This window comes from Etheostoma spectabile, unplaced genomic scaffold, assembly GCF_008692095.1.
Source record: "Etheostoma spectabile isolate EspeVRDwgs_2016 unplaced genomic scaffold, UIUC_Espe_1.0 scaffold272, whole genome shotgun sequence".
NCBI lineage: Eukaryota > Metazoa > Chordata > Actinopteri > Perciformes > Percidae > Etheostoma > Etheostoma spectabile.
In genome coordinates, this window is record NW_022605576.1 from 897,099 (window position 1) to 910,254 (window position 13,156).

Genomic DNA, 13,156 nt, shown 5'->3' on the forward strand with positions numbered 1-13,156 from the left:
GTGTTAATGAACATGTTTTGCCAGAGTGACTATATGAGAACATTTGCCAAAGCTCGAATTTTTCATGGAAAAAAAGAATATAAATCATCAGATGTAATTTTCAGTATTTGTATAGCACGCCTGCATTATGATGTACATGGTTTATTCTATAGCCCAGTTTGCATGGTCACTTTTCTATACTGCATATCATAATATTTTTTATCATAAATGTGCTAAAAGAATTCAACAAAAAAAAGGAATTTCCAGATGTTTAAGAGTTTATTTCTGTGTTTCATAGAAAGAGTTATAAGACAATCTTTTTTTATCTAAGTACTGTTAATAATGAATAATACAGGCTGGTTTTCTTTTTTTTCTTCTTTTCCTTAAATGCAGCTCACTGGAACATATGAATTTGAAATGTGTACATACAGTAGTTTAATAACTCAAAAAGAGTATTTGTTTTCAAAGTAATCCGGGTGGATTGGGTATTTTAAATATATTCTTTTGTCTTATTTAAAGCCATATGGCGAGAGTCTTCTATCCCAATATACTGTAGATCATTTCATATCTTTCATATATAATGAAATTGAATATCTCAATAACGTTATATTCAACCTTATAACATGTGGTAACACTTTACTTGACGGTATCTACATAAGAGTGACATGACACTGTCACGACGCATGAACCATAACCATAACCATAACCGAATAACACTGACTTAACCCTGGTGTTGTCTCTCCGCCAACCTGCAAATTTTTGTTTTTCTGAGTCAAAATTTCAAATGAAAAAACCTTTTATCAACGTTTTGGTCGTCTTTTTCGACCCTTTGCTGTTTTTCCCCCCGATGTTTTTGTCCCTTTTCAACGTTGAAATTACAATACAGCTAACCACTTAAAACATCTCTCATTGATTCAAGAACAACATGTTTTATTTCTATTTGTACTCCATACTTGCAGTACATGACCCTGTATATGTGAAACCAGCCTGTATGACATCATCTGATCACGGCCATCTTTACAAAGTTGATCTTACATGATGTGAGGGTGCAAAATACAAGTTACATTCTTTAGATCAAAGCCTTAACAGTGTCCAATGACAAATAGAACCCCCCCCCCAAGAGTAATATATCTAATATATAGATTGGTTATAAAGAAAAAAAAACATATGGTGTGAATATTTCTATGGCATTGTTTTGAACAATTTGTCTGATTTAGAGTCTTTTCCAAAGTCCTGTGAAATCACAGTGTAATGTGACACGTGGGTAGAACTGTAGATCCAATAAGTAGAACTGTGAATGGATGCTCTATGCATGTGTAGCCTCTTGTGTTGTCCCTGGATGAACAATTCATGTTTTTTTTCTCCTGATACTGTGATCAGCTGTGTGAATTCTATGCAGCAAGAGAAAACCCTGGTAAAACAGTCGAGTTCAAAAAGAAGAAATAAAAGCGGCTCAATAGTTACATTTTTGTGCAGGTCTATTTTGGTTGGTTAAAGACAGAGGACGCCGGCGAGGACACCGAGTACTCAGAGCTCGTTGATCAGGGGGGATGAGAAATTGTGCATTGTGCAAATGATTGGAATAAATGTTTGCTATTGAAACCAATCGATGTATGTCCTCTCATCCATGTCTTTGTCATCATTTTAGATTCCGTTTCTTCTACTCTAAAGCCATTTAATAATATATTACACCTCCTGGACATGACATGGAGTCCCCAAAAGCTCACCACAAACCCTAAAACACGGGAAAAGGTTAACACTTCAAAATGGAAATTAATTCTAATAATGCAACTCTTTTATAGACTATGGAAAATCTAAACTGCCAACATTTTAAATGACCGTTAAGTTTTTCTGTGCTGTTTTTGCCCCCGTGTGCACGTCTAACCAAATTCATTTCCTCCTTTGAATTATAAAGTCACATTTCATTTAATTTAAATTTAAAAAAAAAAAAGAAATAAAGTGAAGTACAATAAGTAGTGTTATATTTCTAATAATATATTGTATCCAATCCCACCAGCCTGTACACTACTGCTCATTCCCAGACCATAGGATCAAAAATGATGCTTCATTTAATACAAATCTTTCTTATAAATTATCTTAATGCACTGATACATCTATATCTATATTATTATCACTACTAGTTCAATGCCACTGCTTCTACATTACACATCTCGGTACATGTTGTTTACACATTCATCATATTACATATCCATAATATATTTCCTGTCCTGCCTATGCACCACATGTCTATGCTTTTTTCGCACTCGTGGTGGATGCTGATTCCGTTGCCTTTGTACTTGTACACTGCGCAATAACAATAAAGTTGAATCAGATCTAATCTAAATCCACATTAGATCCTATAGATATGACATCAGATGGAGACTCATCTCAATCAGATCATCTTGGGACACTTAACTCTCCACTGAAAGCCGGACTACTGACGTTGTTTTGCGTGGCTGATAACTTGAGAAAAGCGGGCACGTTTCACTGCAGGTTGAACTCCGTATCATCATTTATTTATTTATCTCTGACCTCACCGGATTATTCTGTTGCACTGGGACGCTTTGATGAGCAGCGCCTCACAGCTGTCTACCCCGTCTTTGCCCTAGATGGGTCCTTTAAGATTAAACCTTCATTTCACACATATTAAGGCATGTTTTTGTCCGTCTTTCCAGAAAAATCCTCTCTGTTATTAAGAATCATTCTCTCAGGGTTAGGGTTAGAACATTTTAAGTCACTGTTCCATTATCTTGTACTGTGATTGTTATTGCCACTGTTCATCACCCCCCCAACCGGCCCTGTCAGACCCGTATGGACTCAAGACCCTGGGTCTGTCCCAGGTTTCTTCTTAACCCTTGTGTTGTCTTCCCATCAACCATGAACCGTCAACCATTCAACATTATTATCGCTTTTTCTGAGATTTTTGTCACTTTTTCAATGTTGTGGGTGCTTTTTTTGATGTTTTTTCCAACGTTATTTGATATTTTTTCTGTCGACATTATCAGCGCTTATTTTGAAGGCCCATGTTTTGTGATTAAATAAACTGAAAATGGGTCAAATTTGACCCGAGGACAATATGAGGGTTAAAAGGAGTTTTTCCTCACCACTGTCACACTGCGTGCTCTGGAGGGAACTACCAGGGTCCTAGTAAATTATAGAGTGTGGTCTAGACCTGCTCTATCTGTTAAATGTCTTGAGATAACTCGTTATGAATTGATTCTATAAACAAATTAAATTGTTATTCTCGGGTTAGATATGACTCATTTTCAAAAAGGTTTGTAACAGAAATTTGAGTTTCTTTCAACTGAACTGCCCAAAAAAAAAAAAAAACAACGTGGATGGTTCCCTACAACGCTCTTCACGAGGAAAATGATCTGCTTTAATTTTTTTTTTTTTTAAATTTTATGTCAAAAAAGAAGAAGAAAAAAGCGCAGAAAGAAACGACAAAAGTGACAAAAAGTGGTTTGACTTTGAATTTTGACCGAGTAACACTAAAAGTGGCATGGTTGACGGGAAGACGACACAAGGTCCAAGTAATGCCGGTTCAGGGAGCTTTGAGACCCTGGAACAGAGAGCGCCATCCGGTCATCAGTCAGACATCTCTGGCTCCTTGCTGGCAGTACGGCAGCGGGTGGTACACGTGGTGTTGGTGACATGACACATCCAACATGTTTAACCCTCGTGTTGTCTTCCTGTTAACCATGAAGTTGTCCTTCCAGGTGAAAATTAAAAATGAACAATTTTTTTTGTGCTTTTCCGATGTTTTTGTTGCTGGTTTAAAAATAGGTCATGGTCAACAAACCTCATTTATATCAAATTATACATAAGTTAGTTTAGTTAAAAAGGAGACATTGCTAATTATTTTGACTAATAGTGAAGATCAAAGGATGTTGAGTGGATCACAGATGGGTAGATGTTAAAGTTTAGTCCGGATACTGTTTTGAAACCATTAAAAAAAAAAGAATTCAAAAACACACAAAAACATCATTGAAAGCGATCATTCATTTTGCCTGAAGAACCTATGGAATCATCCATGTTTTTTTGTAGGCAATTTGGTTGAAAGAAATCCATATTTCTGATGTAAAACACTTTGAAATGGGTCAATTTGACCCGAGGACAACACGAGGGTTAATAAAGCTGAAAAAATCTGATTTAAAATAAATCTTATAGGACTTGTTACAGTTCATGGAAGTAGAGGACCTAAATGATTATTGACAAGGATTTACGACACAAGGAAAAAACATAGTCCCAAACCCAAAAAGGCAAAAAACCCAAAAAAGGTCCAAAGAGAAAATGGGGGGGGGGGAATACCTCAGGGAAGAGTCCAAAAGCGGAGCACCCAGCCTGAAACAAACACACAAAAAGATGTGCCCCGAGACGACGGGAACACAGAGGGTGAACACAGGAGGAAACGAGCAAACCAGGAACAGGTGGTACAGCAGGTGACTCACATCAGGGCGGGACTACAATCACAGAGGCGGGAAACACGAGGCCGGTGGTAAAACCAGACAGGACTAGACAGAAAAACAGACTGTCAAAATAAAACAGGAAACAGAACAGACCCAAGACAGGAAGGTGACAAGGGAGGACACACAGAGATTAACAGAACACAGGTGAAAAAAACAGAAACCAAAGCAGAGACTATTATAACTGGTATGAAATACTATAATTAATTAGGGGCCACGCCGGTGGACGTCCTGCCTAGGGCCCCAAAATGTCCAGAAACAGCCCTGCTTGAAGAACTGAAGTCTCACTAGTGCTGTTTTTATTAAAAAAATCAAATCAAACTCTTATGTATAAACTGATTACGGCATGCTACCACTACACTTCCCTTTTGTAGTAACACAAGCCGACATGAGGACAAGTGGCCCGCTCACACCAACCCCCCCCCCGTCTCCTTTTCCCCTCCCTGCCCTGACTCGGGTGGGACAGAACCAAGCTGACTGACGAACTGGAAGAAAAGCCACCAGGACTCAGATCCTCGCTGCACCATTCGGGGGCTGCTCATGAATATGAACGGAGACTATTTCAAGAGAACGTTAATTATTAAATACTGAATAATGTGTTGTTCTTGTTACTGCTGACTCGCTGTTGACCTGGGGGGGGGCGCAGACAGGCAAGTGTTTCAACTGGAGACTGAAAATAATGGACGTAGCATCGGTGGCGTCACACATCGGTTCCTGGACCGCCATTTTGAAGCCAGGAGTCATCTTGGTATTTTGGAGCCAGGTGGGACCACATTAGAACAAAAAAGGGTGGAGCGTCTAAGTTGTTAGAGTTGCTAAAGAGGGGGGAAATGCTGATTCCAACCCTTCTGAAGCAAGTCCTCCAGTGGGATCCAGGGTACTGGTGCCATTCATCAGCATGTAGGGCAGAACACAAAGTCCTAAATCAAGTCAGAAGGAGAGTCATTTTCTCATACACTTCTATAGAATTGGACTTCTTTTTGAAGCCAGTGGAGTTGCAGCTGAGAACCAGGACCTAGTCCCCCTTAAAAGAACATTATAGGGGCCATAACAGAGACTGAAGAGACCACAAAGAACACATTTCTGAGATTTTTTGTAATTTGTAGTGTCAGAGATCTGAAATGGGACCTATTATATTGGACATTTTTTCCTCATTTCCTCATACACTGACAGTCTTTTCGCTTAGTTTCCAGATCGTTCTGGTTCGTCTGCCTGTTGGTACTTCGTGTGTGACACCTGTGTCACCCACTCTTCTCATAGGAGCTTCAGCATTGGCTTTACTTCTCAGGCCCGGAAAGCTCCGCTTGGTCTTTAAGTTGTTGAAGCACACAATCGGTCGTAGAATACTTGGATTATGTCGTTCTAAATGTAGTCAATTCGAGAGAAGCTTTGAGAAAGAAAAGCTATCCTGATGGATTCAGTCTTGATATGTGGATTTCACATGAGGACACAGCTCATGTCTGTATGTCTCTGACATCCTCAGTGTCCATAATCACATTTTACACCAAAGTGCATGATCTTTCCCTACCAAGGTAATGGACTTCCTGTCACATTCAGAGGACAGGTGTCCTTTTCACAGGTGTTTAACAGCATCGATTGAATTCTCCTCAGCATGAAGAGATTACACACATGTATGGCTGGGTTTACAAAGTTACATTGATTTAAAAAAAAAAAAACTTGAAGCATTACATTCTGAGGAGCTTAACAGACCGCTCTCAAGTGAATAATTCAAACCTGGAGTCAATAATTTAAAAATACACACTGGAGATGCCAAAGTTGTGTCATTCACAAAGATGGAGGGCCTGACAAATTATTCAAAAGGTGCATGGCGCTGTCCTACTTCGGCCTAGGGAGATTTCTTCTGCTTCAACTGGGGAAAAGAGAACAAATGCACCTTGCAGATGATGGTCTGCTTTATGTTCAACGGTTTTGGTCGCAGTGTCAGATTTGGCTTATCCAAACCCTCGTGTTGACTTCTCGTCAAAATTGAAAAATCAACACTTTTGTTGACGCTTTTTATTAATGTTGTTAACTTTTTCTTAGTTTTTTCTCCCTTGATTCAACACGTTGATGCTTTTTTCAATGTTTGTCACTTTTTTCTTTACGTTTTTAACACTATGTAACACTGACTTGTTAACTTTAGTTTTACAGTTATTTTTTGAATTTAAGGTCAATAAACCTAATTTTAAGGAAATTATGCCTAACGTTTTAATTAGAAAAGCAGAAATTAGGAATTCTTTAGACTAAAATTAAAGGAATGGATGTTGATGGATAATCACAGACTGGAATGTGTCAACTTTTACTCAATACTATTTCAACAACACTTCAATTTGTTTCAAATGCTATAAAATTGAATAAGACGCCCCAAAATTAATGAAAGTAGAGATTTGTACTTGGAAAAGAGCGTTGGGTGGAATCAATCGTTATTTTGGGGAATTAAAAAGAACACTGATGTAGGACAACATGAGGACAACATGAGGACAACATGAAGGCAACATGAGGGAAAATGAGGACAACATGAGGACGAACATGAGGACGACCATGAGGACGAACATGAGGACGACATGAGGACGACATGAGGACAAACATGAGGGCAACATGGGACAACATGAGGCAACATGAGGACCACATGAAGGCAAATGAGGACAACATGAGGGCAACATGAGGACAACATGAAGACAACATGAAGGACAAAACTGAAGAAACAACATGAGGACAACATGAGCAACATGAAGGCAACATGAGGACAACATGAGGACAACATGAGGACGACATGAGGACGACATGAGGACGACATGAGGACAACATGAGGGCAACATGAAGACAACATGAGGGACAACATGAGGGCAACATGAGGACAACATGAAGGCAACATGAGGACAACATGAGGGCAACATGAGGACAACATGAAGACAACATGAAGACAACATGAAGACAAACATGAGGACAACATGAAGAAACATGAAGGCACATGAGGCAACATGAGACAACTGAGGACGACATGAGGACGACATGAAGACACATGAGGAGCAACATGAGACAATGAGGACGACATGAGGGAACATGAGAAGCAATGAGGCAACAGAAGACAACGAGGACGACATGAGGGCAACATGAGGACAACATGAGGACGACATGAGGGCAACATAGGACGACATGTGAGGACAACATGAGGCAACATGAGGGCAACATGAAGGCAACATGAGGGCAACACTGAGGGACGACATGAGGGTTAATTAATCGGTATAGCATGTTTGTACATTCAAAATTAATCAAATGATTGTATGTGACAAGGTAGTAACGACCAAGCAACAGAATGGCAGACAGTAGTAAAGCTAACACAGCCGCTCGTGCAGCTTTTAGACCTTCTTAGGTAATACTTCATTTCATTTATTTTATTAATAAAGGACAAGGCACATTAATCAACATTCTGTACATGCGTTAGCGGGCAGCCAGCCAACCTAACCCTAAGCATAGTTCTCTTGATGCTTTTATATAGACCTTAGTGGTCCCTATACTGTATCTGAAGTCTCTTTTATATGACTTAGTGGTCCCTAATACGTATCTGAAGTCTCTTTTATATAGACCTTAGTAGTCCCCTAAACTGTATCTGAAGTCTCTTTTATATAGACCTTAGTGGTCCCTAATACTGTATCTGAAGTCTCTTTTATATAGACCTTAGTGGGCCCTAATACTGTATCTGAAGTCTCTTTCATAGACCTAGTGTCCCTAAACTGTATCGAAGTCTCTTTCATATAGACCTTAGTGGTCCTAATAATGTATCTGAAGTTATTTTATATAGACCTTAGTGGCCCCCTAAGGTGAAGGCTGGGGGTGTGGCCTTGAACAATTAATGTTAAAAAAACTCATAAATGACTTTCATGCCATGGGACCTTTGGCATGGTACAAAATTAATTTAATTAAGAAAACGATGGAAAAGTAAGTTGATTGATTGATTGATATCTATTTGTTTTTTTCTGTACTAATATGATATTGGGAAGTAGGGGCAGGACTATGTAAGCATTATGCTTCTACCTGCTCCTTCTCAATCTCCTCCTTCTTTTGGTTTTTTGGTAAAATAGGTATGATTTGTCTGTGTTTGTGTTGTTTTCTTTGTGTTTGGTATTGTTTTGTTTTTTCCTTTCCTGCTGATTTTTTCAGATATATCAAATAAATCATCAATCAAATCATACAAATCGCCTACATGTACCAGTAACATTCCATCATGAAACAATCAGTAAATTCAGTTCACAGCGCTCATATTGAAAAGTGTATGCCTCCAATGCATGCAATATATATAATTGGTTGATAACTCTAGAAAAAGACCAGAGCATGGACGGACATCCTTGGGAGAGACGCTGAGAGAGACTCCAAGGATACTGAGATGCAACGACTTCTGTTACCCACAAAGCCTCAGGGTAAAAAAAATGAGCCTGATTAAAACTGACTCAGAGCAGAGACCGGAGAAAGAAGTCGCTTTGAGTGTGTGTGTATGTGTGTGTTCCTGTTTAACTACATTTGTGGGGTACAAAAACCGGGAATACAGTATACTTGTTGTGGGGTCCGGACAACTTTGTGGGACCAAAATGCTGGAGCCCAGAGCTTTAAAGGGCTGTTTGAGGGTTAAGACTTGGTTTTAGGATTAGGGTTAGAATTAGGTAGTGGATCACAGAGGGTAGATGTTAAAGTTTAGTCCGGATACTGTTTTGAACACCATTAAAAAAAAGAATTCAAAAACACACAAAAACATCATTGAAAGCGATAATTCATTTTGCCTGAAGAACCTATGGAATATCATGTTTTTTGTAGGCAATTTGGTTTTAAGAAATCCATATTTTGATGTAAAACACTTTGAAATGGGTCAATTTGACCCCGAGGACAAAACGAGGGTAATAAAGCTGAAAAAATCTGATTTAAATAAATCTATAGGACTTGTTTACAGTTATGGAAGTAGAGGACTAAATGATATTGACAAGGATTTACGACACAAGGAAAAAAACATAGTCCCAAACCAAAAAGGCAAAAAATCCCAAAAAAGGTCAAAGAGAAAATGGGGGGGGGGGAATACCTCAGGGAAAGCGTCCAAAAGCGGAGCACCCAGCCTGAAACAAACACACAAAACGATGTGCCCCGAGACGACGGGAACACAGAGGGTGAACACAGGAGGAAACGAGCAAACAGAACAGGGTGGTACAGCAGGTGACTCACATCAGGGCGGGACTACAATACACGAGGCGGGGAAACACGAGGCCGGTGGTAAAACCAGACAGGACTAGACAGAAAACAGACTGTCAAAATTAAAACGGAAACAGAACCGACCCAAGACAGGAAGGTGACAAGGGAGGACACACAGAGATTAACAGAAACACAGGTGAAAAAACAGAAACCAAAGCAGAGACTATTATAACTGGTATGAATACATAATTAATTAGGGGCCACGCGGTGGACGTCTGCCTAGGGCCCCAAAATGTCCAGAAACAGCCCTGCTTGAGAACTGGTCTACTAGTGCTGTTTTTATTAAAAAAAATCAAATCAAACTCTTATGTATAAACTGATTTACGGCATGCTAACACTACACTTCCCTTTTGTAGTAACACAAGCCGACATGAGGACAATGGCCCGCTCACCCAACCCCCCCCCCGTCTCCTTTTCCCCTCCCTGCCGACTCGGGTGGGACCGAACCAAGCTGACTGACGAACTGGAAGAAAAAGCCACCAGGACTCAGATCCCGCTGCACCATTCGGGGGTGCTGTCATGAATATGACGGAGGACTATTTCAAGAGAACGTTAATATTAAATACTGAATAAGTGTGTGTTCTTGTTACTGCTGACTCGCTGTTGACCTGGGGGGGGGCGCGAAGCAAGGTTTCAACTGGAGACTGAAATAATGGACGTAGCATCGTGGCGTCAACATCGGTTCCTGGACCGCCATTTGAAGCCAGAGTCATCTTGGTATTTTGGAGCACGGTGGGACACATAGAACACAAAAAGGGTGGAGCGTCTAAGGTTAGAGTTGCTAAAGAGGGGGAAATGCTGATTCAACCCTTCTGAAGCAAGTCCTCCAGTGGGATCCAGGGTACTGGTGCCATTCATCAGCATGTAGGGCAGACACACAAAGTCCTAAATCAAGTCAGAAGGAGAGTAGAGTCATTTTTCACTACACTTCATAGAATGGACTTCTTTTTGAAGCCAGTGGAGTTGCAGCTGAGAACCAGGACCTAGTCCCTTAAAAGAACATTATAGGGGCCATAACAGAGACTGAAGAGACCACAAAGAACACATTTTGAGATTTTTGTAATTTGTAGGGTCAGATCTGAAATGGGACCTATTATAGTGGACATTTTTTCTCATTTCCTCATACACTGACGTCTGTTTCGCTTAGTTTCCAGATCGTTCTGGTTCGTCTGCCTGTTGGTACTTCGTGTGTGACACCTGGTCAACCACTCTTCTCATGGAGCTTCAGCATTGGCTTTACTTCTCAGGCCCGGAAAGCTCCGCTTGGTCTTTAAGTGTTTTGAAGCACACATCGGGGTGAATACTTGGATTATGTCGTTCTAAGTAGTCAATTCGAGGAGAAGCTTGAGAAAGAAAAGACTATCTGATGGATTCAGTCTTGATATGTGGATTTCACATGAGGACACAGCCAGTCTGTATGTCTCTGACATCTAGTGTCCATATCACCTTTTACCACAAAGTGCATGATCTTTCCCTACCAAGGTAATGGACTTCTGTCACATTCAGAGGACAGGTGTCCTTTTCACGGTGTTTAACAGCATCGATTGAATTCTCCTCAGCATGAAGAGATTACACACATGTATGGCTGGGTTACAAAGTTACATTGATTTAAAAAAAAAAAAACTTGAAGCTACATTCTGAGGACTTAACAGACCGCTCTCAAGTGAATAATTCAAACCTGGAGTCAATATTTAAAATACACACTGGAGATGCCAAAGTTGTGTCATTCACAAAGGAGGGCCTGACAATTATTCAAAGGTGCATGGCGCTGTCCTACTTGCGCCTAGGGAGATTTCTTCTGCTTCAATCGGGGAAAAGAGACCAATGCACCTTGCAGATGATGGTCTGCTTTATGTTCAACGGTTTTGGTCGCAGTTCAGATTTGGCTTACCAAACCCTCGTGTTGACTTCTCTCCAAAATGAAAAATCCACACTTTTGTTGACGCTTTTTATTAATGTTGTTAACTTTCTTAGTTTTTTCTCCCTTGATTCAACACGTTGATGCTTTGTCAAGTTTGGCACTTTTTTCTTTACGTTTTTACACTATGTAACACTGACTTGTTAACTTAGTTACAGTTATTTTTTGAATTTAAGGTCAATAAACCTATTTTAAGGAATATGCCTAACGTTTTAATTAGAAAAAGAGAATTAGGAATTCTTTAGACTAAATAAAGGAATGGATGTTGATGATAATCACAGACTGGAATGTGTCAAATTTACTCAATACATTTCAACAACACTCAATTTGTTTTCAAATGCTATAAAATTGAATAAGACGCCCCAAAATTAATGAAAGTAGAGATTTGTACTTGGAAAAGAGCGTTGGTGGAATCAATCGTTATTTTGGGGAATTAAAAGAACACTGATGTAGGAAACATGAGGACACATGAGGACAACATGAAGGCAACATGAGGGCAACATGAGGACAACATGAGGACGACATGAGGACGACACATGAGGACGACATGAGGACGACTGAGGAGACATGAGGACAACATGAGGGCAACATGAGGACAAACATGAGGGCAACATGAGGACAACATGAAGGCAACTCGGACAACATGAGGCAAACATGAGGACAACATGAAGACAAAATGAGACAACTGAACCACCATGAGGACAACATGAAGACAACTGAAGGCAACATGAGGACAACATGAGGACAACATGAGGACGACATGAGGACGACAGAGGACGACACATGAGGACCAACATGAGGGCAAACATGAAGACAACATGAGGACACAACATGAGGGCAAACATGAGGACACATGAGGCAACATGAGGACAACATGAGGGCAACATGACACGGACAACATGAGACAACTGAAGACAACATGAAGACAAATGAGGACATGAAGACAAAAATGAGGCAGACATGAGGACAACATGAGGACAGACATCGAGAGAATGAGGGTACGACATGAGGACGGATCGAAAACACAACAGAAGAACTCTAAGAAAACGGACCAGAGCATGCGACATCCTTGGAGAGACGCTGAGAGAGACTCAATGATTACTGAGAGTGCAAGACTTCTGTTACCCACAAGCCTCGGTGTAAAAAAATGAGCCTGATTTTAAAAACTGACTCGAGCAGTAGACCTGAGAAAGGAAGTCGACTTGAGTGTGTTGTTTAATGTGTGTTCCTGGTATAATGACATTTGTGGTGGACAAAAACACGGGAATACGTTCACTTGTTGTGGGGTCGGCGACAACTTTGTGGGGACACAAAATGCCTGGAGCACAGAGCTTAAGGGCTGTTTGAGGTTAAGATTGGTTTAGGATTAGGTTAGATGAGGTTGGGTTAGGGTGGGGGTGTGGGGTTTAAGTGTGGTATTTAGGTGTGATGGGTAAGGGGGCTAATGGAATGCATTATAACACGGGTCCCCACAAATACAGCTGCGACGCAGCGTTTCCTGTGTGTTTGTCGTGTGTTGTGTGTGTGTGTATGGTTGTGGGTGTGTGTGTGGCTGTGT

General features: G+C 40.3%; 1 long non-coding RNA gene across 1 annotated transcript in view; it reads right to left on the bottom strand.

The window, feature by feature from the left end:
• Positions 1–13,156, bottom strand: part of LOC116685844 (uncharacterized) — a 286,432-nt gene that overhangs the window by 253,841 nt on the left and 19,435 nt on the right. The gene's annotated exons all lie outside the window — the stretch shown is intronic.